Consider the following 12,014-nt stretch of genomic DNA (forward strand, 5'->3'; position numbering starts at 1 on the left):
TCTGACAGAGGGTCTCAGTTCACTTCTCGGTTCTGGGAGCAGCTCCATGATTCGTTGGATACGAAGCTGCGTTTCAGTACGGCATATCACCCTCAGACAGATGGGCAGACAGAGAGGACCAACCAAGTGTTGGAGGATATGCTGAGAGCTTGTGCCATTCAGTACAGTACTAGTTGGGATAAGTGCCTGTCTTATGCTGAGTTCTCATATAACAACAGCTATCAGGCCAGTCTGAAGAAGTCCCCCTTCGAGGCATTGTATGGCAGAAAGTGCAGGACTCCTTTCTATTGGGATCAGATTGGTGAGAAGCAGCTCTTTGGCCCTGAGATCATAGATGATGCAGAGCAGATGGTTCAAGCTGTGCGAGAAAATCTGAGGATTGCACATAGCAGACAGAAGAGCTATGCTGATGGCAAACGGAGAGATCTGACCTTCAGTGTCGGTGATTATGTGTACCTGAAGGTGTCTCCGATGAGGAGAATCCGCATATTCAATGTCAAGGGGAAGTTAGCACCTCGGTATGTGGGGCCATTCAAGGTGCTAGAGCGGAAAGGCGAAGTTGCTTATCGCCTGGAGTTACCTCTCAGCCTCTCAGGAGTCCATGATGTCTTCCATATATCTCAGCTGAAGAGGTGTTTGCGAGTACCCGATGAGCAGGCACCACTAGATGGAGTAAATGTGCAGGAAGATCTGACTTATACTGAGCATCCGGTGAAGATTCTGGAGACATCAGAAAGGGTTACTCGGAACAAGTGCATCAAGATGTGCAGAGTTCAGTGCAGTCACCACAGTGAAGCTGAGGCTACATGGGAGCGAGAAGATGAGCTAAAGAAGACATATCCAGATCTCTTTACTAGCCAACCCAGCTAAATCTCGGGGACGAGATTTCTTTAAGGGGGTAGGGTCTGTAACACCCTATTTTAAATTTCAGCATTTATTAATAAATTTAATTGGCTTTATTTAAATTTCTAAGGTTTATTGTGTTTAGTATGGCATTTAATTCAATTTTGTTCCTTAAGTAATTAAAATTTTATCATAGGTTTAAATTTTGGTGTTGCATTCATGCTGGTGCATAGTTTTCATTATTTGAGTGTGGTTTGAATTCAAATTTTGATTTGAATTCAAACTTTGTTTGAAGTAGAAATAGAAAAGAGAGAGAAAATAGAATTAGAAAAGGAAGCCTCAGCCCACCCCTCGCAGCAGCCCCGCCATCCGGCCCAACCCCGCGCGAGGCCCGATCTGGCCTGCTCACCCCGCTCGGCCTGCTCCAGCCCACAAAACGCGCCCGAGCCCACGCCTCCACCCGCTCAGCGGCCCGCTCCCCCGCTCGCTCAACCCAGGCGGGCCAGTGCTCCCCTCTCCGCTCCAGGCCGCGCCGTTGTACCTCTGACACCGCGGCCCCCGTAGTCAGCGCCTTCCCCTTCCTTCCGCTCGCCCTGTTTCCTCTCTGTTTCGCTTCGCTCGAGCACCTCACCGCGCTGTGGGCCCTTCCGCCCGAGTCCGACCGCCGAGAGCTGTAACACCCGGTTTATAAAAGAACATAAACCGAGCAATCATATACGTGCCAGGATCAAGTCACACGTATATACAACAGAATGAACAGTATATCATAGCACATATCACGTAAAAAGATATAATAAAGCGAATACGAATGTTATTTATTACAATAATGACATAAAAGTCTGATACAGCGGAAACGAAGTACAAAAATACGATAAAGCTCTCCGAAGCTGAAGCAGGGCGCCACAGGGACGTCGACTGGGAGACGAAGCACCTAGAAGTCCTCGTAGTCCTGGTAGCGCTGGACGAACTCCCTCGTGTCGGCAGGAACTGAGCAGCAGTAGCGTAGCCAAGAGGAAAAAGTAGAGAAGAGGCAAGAGTGAGTACACAACTTGTACTCAACAAGTATAACACAAACTATGAGGCTCTAGGCTGGCTGACTCAACTGCATTAGCTTTTAAGTGTTGGCAAAATTTTATTAAAACTATTTACTACGAGTTGATGAATTACCATTAACCCAGTTACATAGTAATTAATCAGAATTAATTAATCTACTACTGAGAACCATACCAAAACCAAGCCACCAAGGTATCCCCGAGAAGCACCTCCCTCGTCGGAAGGAGATAACTTCACTAATCAAAAGGAGGATCTGGGCCGCTCATAACCGTGAGCACGGCTAGTATACCAGTTTTACACTCTGCAGAGGTTGCACATCTTTACCCACAAGTCGTGAGCTACGCCAGTTGTTCATCACACTTCCTTAGGTGAGATGGCCAGCGACTCACTACGAGGCCTTTAAAAAGAATCTCGTTGGTAAGGCGTAACCGCGAGAGTTAGGTCGGCGACGATGGGGCCCACCTCCGGGGGTACAAGCACAGGAGCGCAATCCAAGCACAGACCAAGCCGGAGGAGCAGGGACCATTGAAGCTTACTACTCTTGCCCCGCAGGTAAGTTACTCCAAACCAAAAAGATCTAGTTATTACGCCAAGTCTATCCCATTCTAGCCTTGTGGTAGCGCTGTTGTCCCAGGTTGTCGCTCTATGAACCGGTCCTTATGGAGAGTGGCCAACCAGGCAGTAAGCACCGTGCTGGCCCCCTAAACCATGTTTCTAACAAAAGCCAATTTTAACGAGAAGTGAGCCACTCAAGCCACACAGAGTGCCACTCTCAGAATTAAGTTCAAGTATACCATTAATCAAATTAATTAAAAAGGACCAGAGTGTGTTATAGCGCAGCAACCTAGCACAACTAACCAAAATGCAACCCAAAGGTATATATAAAGGATATAAACTGGCTAGGAAATCCTTAAAGGCATACAGTATTAAAATGCAGTATGAAATTGTATTTAAAGTGATAGGTTGTTCATGTTATACTTGCCTTCCTCGTACTGCTCCTGCTGCTGCTCAAACTGATCCGAAGACGGCTGCTCCGGGTACTGGTACTGGGGCTCCTCAACTGGATCGGCGTCTACTCACGAACACATGGCCAAAACAATGCACAAAATAAGCATACAAGCAAATACTAACAAAAACTAAGAAACAGTACATCAATACATAAAAACAGCGCACAAAACTATTCTAGAACTATTCTACGCGTTACAACGATCGCGTGGACATAAAGAACGCTAAAATCGGAGCTAAAACGCATTTTCTGGGCTAAAAACAAGGTTCAGGGGCTTATTTGTAAGAAAACTGAAATTCCAGGGGCTTTCTGCTAAAACCGAGGACTAAAACGTAATTAAAGCGTAGCTATAGGGGCTAACGTGCAAAAACACAAGGACAGGGACGGCGGGCACTATTTCCGGAAAGGGCAGGGGCCTAAACATTAAAAACAGGACCCGTACGTAATTATTTTTGGAAAAGGCTGGACCGCGGGTTGATTACAAGGAAGGTGGAGGTCTCTTTAACAAAATCGCCGGGGCGAACCGTTACGCGTGGTTTTCGGCCGCTGGATCGCGATCCGGTGGTCCAGATCTGATCGGATCGGATTCTAATCGTGGGCGTTGATTTAGGATCTAGCGGTCCAGGGCAAAGGGGGCGCTGGGCGGCGGCGCTCAGCCGCCGGAGCAGAGCTCCGCGGCGGCGAGCTCGCCGGAGCTGGCCGAAACGGCGTTCCAGGGGGTTATTCGAGACGCGGTTTGGCTTGGGAGCATACTCTTGGTATGCGCAATCCACCTGTGCGCTCAGGGCAGTGGATTGGGGACCGGGGTGTGGTGCTCGCCGATGAGGGCGGCTCGGGGCGGTGAGCCTCGCCGGCGTGGTGCAATTTGGGGTCTTCAGGGGGTTCAAGGCTACCAAGACTTAGCACAAAAGAGAGAGAAACGGGATTTGGCTCACCAGGGGCTTGGGCGGTCGGATTACGCAGCGCAGAAGACCGGTGGCGAGGTCCGGGCGGCGCAGACGACGCGGAGCTCGGTGACGGAGATGACGCAGAGGTGTTGCAGGGGTCGTAGCCGGGGGCAGAAGCTCTGGGAAGTTCCTGGCGGTCCCGGCGGAGTCGAAGCGCTGCGTGAGCGGTACTCCGGCGCGGCGGAGGGGCGTGGCCGCAGCGGCTCTGCTCCGGGCGGAGCAACTTGGAGGCGGCGGCTGGGGTTTGGGCTGCGCTGCGGGGTGGGATGGCGGCGCAGAGGGTCGCGGGTGCCAAATAAAGGAGCCCCGGGTCTCTCGGCGTGCGGGTCTGGCGCGGGGCTCGCCGGGGATCTCGGCCGGAGATCGCGGCGGGGCGTTACGCGCGCGCGGAGACGGCGAGCCTGACCGCTGGGGTCGGCCTGTCAGCGGCTGGGCGGGTGCGCGCGGTGAGCGATGGTCGGCTGACGTGCGGGGCCCGGTTGTCAGCGGGAGGGAAGCGCGCGCGGTGCGGGCGAGTCGGGCGTGGGAGGCGGGCGCGCTGGCGGCGCTGCGAGCGGGCCGTGGGCGCGTGCGCGTGGAGGAGAGGAGTGGGCCGCGTGCTTGGGCCGCCAGGGAAGGAAGGGCAGGCCGATGGGCCGCGGGGAAAGGTTTGGGCCGGGTTTTCTGGGTTTGGTTTTTGCTTTGGGTTTTCTTTTTTTTCTATTTCTAAACCAAACAAAGTTTGAATTCAAATAAAATTTGAATTCACCCACACTCAAACAAAATTATGCACCAGCATGGATGCAACAAAAATTTAAACTTATGATAAATTTTAATTAATTAGGGACAAAAATTAGATTAAATGCCATCTAAACACAATAAACCTTAGAAAATTATCTAAAGCCAATTAATTTATTAATAAATTCTGAAATTTAAAATTAGGGTGTTACATACCCTACCCCCTTAAAGAAATCTCGTCCCGAGATTTAGCTGGGCTGGCTAGCAAAGAGATCTGGATAGGTCTTCTTCAACTCATCTTCTCGCTCCCATGTAGCCTCAGCTTCACTGTGATGACTCCACTGAACTCTGCACATCTTGATGCGCTTGTTCCGAGTAACCCTCTCTGATGTCTCCAGAATCTTCACCGGATGCTCAGTATAAGTCAGATCTTCCTGCACATCGACTCCATCTAGTGGTGCCTGCTCCTCGGGTACTCGCAAACACCTCTTCAGCTGAGATATATGGAAAACATCATGAACTCCTGAGAGACTGAGAGGTAACTCCAGGCGATAAGCAACTTCGCCTTTCCGCTCTAGCACCTTGAATGGCCCCACATAACGAGGTGCTAACTTCCCTTTGACATTAAATCTGCGAATTCCTCTCATCGGAGACACCTTCAGATACACATAATCACTGACACTGAAGGTCAGGTCTCTCCGTTTGCCATCTGCATAGCTCTTCTGTCTGCTCTGTGCAATCCTCAGATTTTCTCGCACAGCCTGAACCATCTGTTCTGCATCATCTATGATCTCAGGGCCAAAGAGCTGCTTCTCACCGATCTGATCCCAATAGAGAGGAGTCCTGCATTTTCTGCCATACAATGCCTCGAAGGGTGACTTCTTCAGACTGGCCTGATAGCTGTTGTTATATGAAAACTCAGCAAATGACAGGCACTTATCCCAACTAGTACCGTACTGGATAGCACAAGCTCTCAGCATATCCTCCAACACTTGGTTGGTTCTCTCTGTCTGCCCATCTGTCTGAGGGTGATAAGCTGTACTGAAACGCAGCTTCGTATCCAACGAATCATGGAGCTGCTCCCAGAACCGAGAAGTGAACTGAGACCCTCTGTCAGATATGATCTTCTTCGGCACACCATGCAAACAGACAATCCGAGAGATGTACAACTCTGCAAGTCTAGCTCCGGAGTAAGTAGTGTTCACTGGAATGAAGTGAGCAACCTTCGTCAGACGATCCACTACTACCCAAATAGAGTTGTACCCTTTCTGAGTACGAGGCAATCCAACAATGAAATCCATCGTGATCTCCTCCCATTTCCACTCTGGAATCTTCAAAGGTTGTAACAGACCTGCTGGCCTCTGATGCTCAGCCTTGACACGCTGGCAGGTGTCACAAATAGCCACGTACTCTGCCACTGAACGCTTCATCCCATACCACCAGAAACGTTCCTTCAGATCGTAATACATCTTCGTGCTGCCCGGATGAATAGAGTAAGCTGTATCATGGGCCTCACTCAGAATCAACTTCCGGAGATCCTTCACATCTGGAACACAGATCCGGTTCTTGTACCACAAGGTACCCTGTTCATCCTCTCTGAAATGAGGAGCCTTGCCCTTCTTGAGCAACTCACGAATCTCCTGTAGCTTCTCATCGTCTTTCTGATGATGCCTGATCTCTGACTCTAGAGTCGGTACTGCCTCAAATGCTGCACTGGAAGTATGATGCAAGAAACCCAGACTCAACTGCTCAAACTCCTCGCATAACTCTGGAGGCATCTGGAAAGCCACGGCCATGTTGACATAACTTCTTCTGCTCAGAGCATCTGCTACAACATTGGCCTTGCCCGGATGATAGTGAATCTCCAGATCATAGTCCTTGACCAACTCTAGCCATCTTCTCTGCCGCATGTTCAGCTCATTCTGCGTGAAAATATACTTGAGGCTCTTGTGATCAGTGTAGATATCACACCGCTGCCCATACAAGTAATGCCTCCAAATTTTCAGAGCATGCACAACCGCGGCTAACTCAAGATCATGAGTAGGATAATTCAGCTCATGCCGGCGTAGCTGCCGTGAAGCATAAGCTATCACTCTGCCCTCCTGCATCAGAACACACCCAAGACCATCCTTCGAAGCATCACAATATACCGTGAACCTCTTCGTCTGGTCTGGCAGAGTCAGGACTGGCGCCGTAGTCAACCTCTTCTTCAGCTCATCAAAGGCCATCTGACGCTCATCAGTCCATACAAAAGCCACATTCTTCTCTAGCAAAGAAGTCAAAGGCTTCGCGATCTGGGAGAAATTCTCAATGAACCTCCGATAATATCCAGCTAAGCCCAAGAATGATCTGACTTCCTTCACCGTCTGCGGTGTCTCCCACTCGAGCACATCTTTCACCTTGCTCGGATCAACAGCAATGCCTCCCTGAGAGATAACATGACCGAGGAATGGCACCTCGTCAATCCAGAACTCGCACTTGCTGAACTTGGCGTACAGCTGATGTTCTCTCAATCTCTGCAACACGAGCCTCAGATGCTCCTCGTGCTCTTCTTCTGTCTTGGAGAAGATCAGAATATCATCAATGAAAATCACCACAAAGACATCCAGATAATCCATGAAGACCATGTTCATCAGATGCATGAAGAAAGCCGGGGCATTAGTCAAGCCGAAGGACATGACTGTATACTCATATAGCCCGTACTTGCAGGTGAATGCCGTCTTCGGAATATCCCCAGGACGGATCCTCAGCTGAAAATATCCCGAACGAAGATCAATCTTCGAGAATATACGAGCACCTCGAAGCAAATCGAAGAGATCCTCAATACGGGGCAGTGGATGCTTGTTCTTGATAGTAACTGCATTCAGCTCCCGATAATCCACACACATCCTCTTCGAGCCATCCTTCTTATCTACTAGCAGCAATGGAAAAGCCCAAGGAGAGAAGCTGCGACGGATATAGCCCTTGGCTAGCAACTCATCAATAGTTTTCTTGACTTCTTCATGCTCTATAGGTGCCATACGGTAGGGCCGCTTTGCAATAGGGGCTGTGCCAGGCAAGAGATCAATACAAAACTCAATGGCGCGTTCAGGCGGCATACCTGGCAGATCATCCGGAAAGACATCCGGGAATTCAGACACCACGCGAATACCGTCCGTGGGTCTAGCCTCCATCTGATGAAGAAATCCCGAAGGCTCTACTGCACTGATAACAACCTCTTGGCCACTGGAAGCTGATAACAAGACTGTCCTCTGAGCACAATCTATCCGAACTCCCCATTTGGCCAGAGTCTCCATTCCCAGAATGACATCAATGCCCTTGGTGTCTAGCACCATCAGATCAGTACAGAACTCTACTCCCCTCAAGGAAACACTGACTCTCGGGCAGTAAGTGTGAGACCTCAACTGTCCTCCCGGTGAAGATACTAACAGGCACCTCTTTAATGTGCTAGTATGAATACCATGATGCTCGACAAAAGACTGAGTAATGAAGGAATGCGTAGCACCAGTATCAAAAAGCACTGTAGCTGGATATGAATTAACCATGAACGTACCAATAACCACGTTGGGAGCCTCGGCCGCTGACTCGGCCGTCACGTGGTTCACCCTGCCCTGTGCTGGCGCCCTGGGCTGAGCTGGGCGCCCCTGCTGTCCCGCCTGCGCCTTCCGGGGGCAAGCGTTGGCGTAGTGCCCCGGCTGGCCGCAGTGAAAGCAGGTGCGAGGAGGTCCCTGAGCCTGCTGTCCGGTAGGAGCTGCCGGACGTGGAGCCTGCGGTGCCGGTGGAGCTGGTGGAGCACGAGCCGGAGGTGCTGGTAACCTCGGGCCCTGACCTGCCTGCTGCTGTCGAGGCGGGTACTGCTGCGGTGGCCTCTGCTGGTACTGCTGAGGAGGCCGGTACTGAGGCTGGTACTGCTGGGGCTGCTGGAGTCGAGGACGAGTGTTGCTGCCGGAAGCAACGGGGACAACCTTCCTCTTCTTGTCCTCCATCTCCAAGTGCTTACGCTCAGTGTTGAGCGCACTGTCAACCAGATGGTTGAAGTCGTCGAAGCGGAGGTTGAGCAGCGCGTACTGGAGGTAGTCCTCAAGACCCTCCATGAAGTGCTCCTGCTTCTTGCGGTCATCCGCAACCTCGGCAGGGGCGTAGCGTGCCAACTGAAGAAAGCGATCACGATACTCCGTGACCGACATAGTCCCCTGAATTCACAAAGACAGATGGATATCGGAAGATTAACTCAAGATTCATAAGGATAGAACAAGGGCATTAGCTCAAAAGAAAACGCTGAATGATTATACTTAAGATTACCTGCTTCAGTGCAAGGAACTCCTTCTGCTTCATCTTCATAACGCCCGCGGGGACGTTGTGGCTACGGAAACGCTCCCTGAACTGGAGCCAAGTGAGAGCCTCGCGGTCGTGAACTGGGTGGGACTCCCACCAGTCCAAAGCTGCACCTCGCAGCTGTCCCGCTGCGTACAAGACGCGCTCACGGTCATCGCACTGGGCGATGTCCAGCTGACGCTCCACTGCACGGAGCCAGTCGTCGGCCTGAAGAGGGTCGGACGTGTGAGAGAACGTCGGCGGGTGACCCCTCAGGAACTCAGCACGCCTGTCGCGAGGCTGCGGCGGTGGAGGAGGCGGAGGCTGAGTGTGAGCGTGCTGAAGAGCCTGAACAGTGTTGTTCAGGGTAGCCATCATCTGCATCTGGAGCTGGAAGTACTGCTCCGGAGTCAAAGGCGGAGGCATCGGGATCCCAGTACCCTGGTTGTTCTGACCCTGCTGCTGGCCAGAACCTGAACCGGTGCTCCTGGTGTTCACCATCTGATTGGAACAAAAGATTTCACGAGTAAGGATATTGTAGGAATAAGTTCAGATGGATATGATAACTCTTTGCGGAAAAAGACTCAGCCATGATAAAGTAGACAGGATAGAGTTGACTGTTTTACCCCCAACGATCTAACTCATTTTATTAATTAGTTAACTTTAACATCCGAGTGATTTTCTTTAAACAAATTTAAGCTACTAAGCTATGCAATCAGTCAAAAATCCAAATCAACCATGAAGCATAATAACAAGCAGACAATTTTTCACAACTTAGCCGAGTTTAGCAAAAGACTCGACTAACACAACGCGTCGCAGAACGTGCTATCGTATTATTATAAAAGGGTCACCTAGCTATGCTCATGGAGGTCAGATGACTGATTCAGGCCAAAATCTACGAAACTATTCTTCAGAGAGAGAAATCAAGGCAAGAAGGGTAAAAAGTCAAAGAAGTCAAGGGGTATAATAGTAAAATAGTTTCAGCAGGCAAGGATTGGTGAGAAGAAGTCCTAAAACTCGACCAGTTCTATCTAGGCTTCGTCCTACAGTCGATATGGCTCTGATACCACTCTGTAACACCCGGTTTATAAAAGAACATAAACCGAGCAATCATATACGTGCCAGGATCAAGTCACACGTATATACAACAGAATGAACAGTATATCATAGCACATATCACGTAAAAAGATATAATAAAGCGAATACGAATGTTATTTATTACAATAATGACATAAAAGTCTGATACAGCGGAAACGAAGTACAAAAATACGATAAAGCTCTCCGAAGCTGAAGCAGGGCGCCACAGGGACGTCGACTGGGAGACGAAGCACCTAGAAGTCCTCGTAGTCCTGGTAGCGCTGGACGAACTCCCTCGTGTCGGCAGGAACTGAGCAGCAGTAGCGTAGCCAAGAGGAAAAAGTAGAGAAGAGGCAAGAGTGAGTACACAACTTGTACTCAACAAGTATAACACAAACTATGAGGCTCTAGGCTGGCTGACTCAACTGCATTAGCTTTTAAGTGTTGGCAAAATTTTATTAAAACTATTTACTACGAGTTGATGAATTACCATTAACCCAGTTACATAGTAATTAATCAGAATTAATTAATCTACTACTGAGAACCATACCAAAACCAAGCCACCAAGGTATCCCCGAGAAGCACCTCCCTCGTCGGAAGGAGATAACTTCACTAATCAAAAGGAGGATCTGGGCCGCTCATAACCGTGAGCACGGCTAGTATACCAGTTTTACACTCTGCAGAGGTTGCACATCTTTACCCACAAGTCGTGAGCTACGCCAGTTGTTCATCACACTTCCTTAGGTGAGATGGCCAGCGACTCACTACGAGGCCTTTAAAAAGAATCTCGTTGGTAAGGCGTAACCGCGAGAGTTAGGTCGGCGACGATGGGGCCCACCTCCGGGGGTACAAGCACAGGAGCGCAATCCAAGCACAGACCAAGCCGGAGGAGCAGGGACCATTGAAGCTTACTACTCTTGCCCCGCAGGTAAGTTACTCCAAACCAAAAAGATCTAGTTATTACGCCAAGTCTATCCCATTCTAGCCTTGTGGTAGCGCTGTTGTCCCAGGTTGTCGCTCTATGAACCGGTCCTTATGGAGAGTGGCCAACCAGGCAGTAAGCACCGTGCTGGCCCCCTAAACCATGTTTCTAACAAAAGCCAATTTTAACGAGAAGTGAGCCACTCAAGCCACACAGAGTGCCACTCTCAGAATTAAGTTCAAGTATACCATTAATCAAATTAATTAAAAAGGACCAGAGTGTGTTATAGCGCAGCAACCTAGCACAACTAACCAAAATGCAACCCAAAGGTATATATAAAGGATATAAACTGGCTAGGAAATCCTTAAAGGCATACAGTATTAAAATGCAGTATGAAATTGTATTTAAAGTGATAGGTTGTTCATGTTATACTTGCCTTCCTCGTACTGCTCCTGCTGCTGCTCAAACTGATCCGAAGACGGCTGCTCCGGGTACTGGTACTGGGGCTCCTCAACTGGATCGGCGTCTACTCACGAACACATGGCCAAAACAATGCACAAAATAAGCATACAAGCAAATACTAACAAAAACTAAGAAACAGTACATCAATACATAAAAACAGCGCACAAAACTATTCTAGAACTATTCTACGCGTTACAACGATCGCGTGGACATAAAGAACGCTAAAATCGGAGCTAAAACGCATTTTCTGGGCTAAAAACAAGGTTCAGGGGCTTATTTGTAAGAAAACTGAAATTCCAGGGGCTTTCTGCTAAAACCGAGGACTAAAACGTAATTAAAGCGTAGCTATAGGGGCTAACGTGCAAAAACACAAGGACAGGGACGGCGGGCACTATTTCCGGAAAGGGCAGGGGCCTAAACATTAAAAACAGGACCCGTACGTAATTATTTTTGGAAAAGGCTGGACCGCGGGTTGATTACAAGGAAGGTGGAGGTCTCTTTAACAAAATCGCCGGGGCGAACCGTTACGCGTGGTTTTCGGCCGCTGGATCGCGATCCGGTGGTCCAGATCTGATCGGATCGGATTCTAATCGTGGGCGTTGATTTAGGATCTAGCGGTCCAGGGCAAAGGGGGCGCTGGGCGGCGGCGCTCAGCCGCCGGAGCAGAGCTCCG

The sequence above is a fragment of the Panicum virgatum genome, chromosome 8N (genome assembly GCF_016808335.1).
Source record: "Panicum virgatum strain AP13 chromosome 8N, P.virgatum_v5, whole genome shotgun sequence".
NCBI classification, from domain to species: domain Eukaryota; kingdom Viridiplantae; phylum Streptophyta; class Magnoliopsida; order Poales; family Poaceae; genus Panicum; species Panicum virgatum.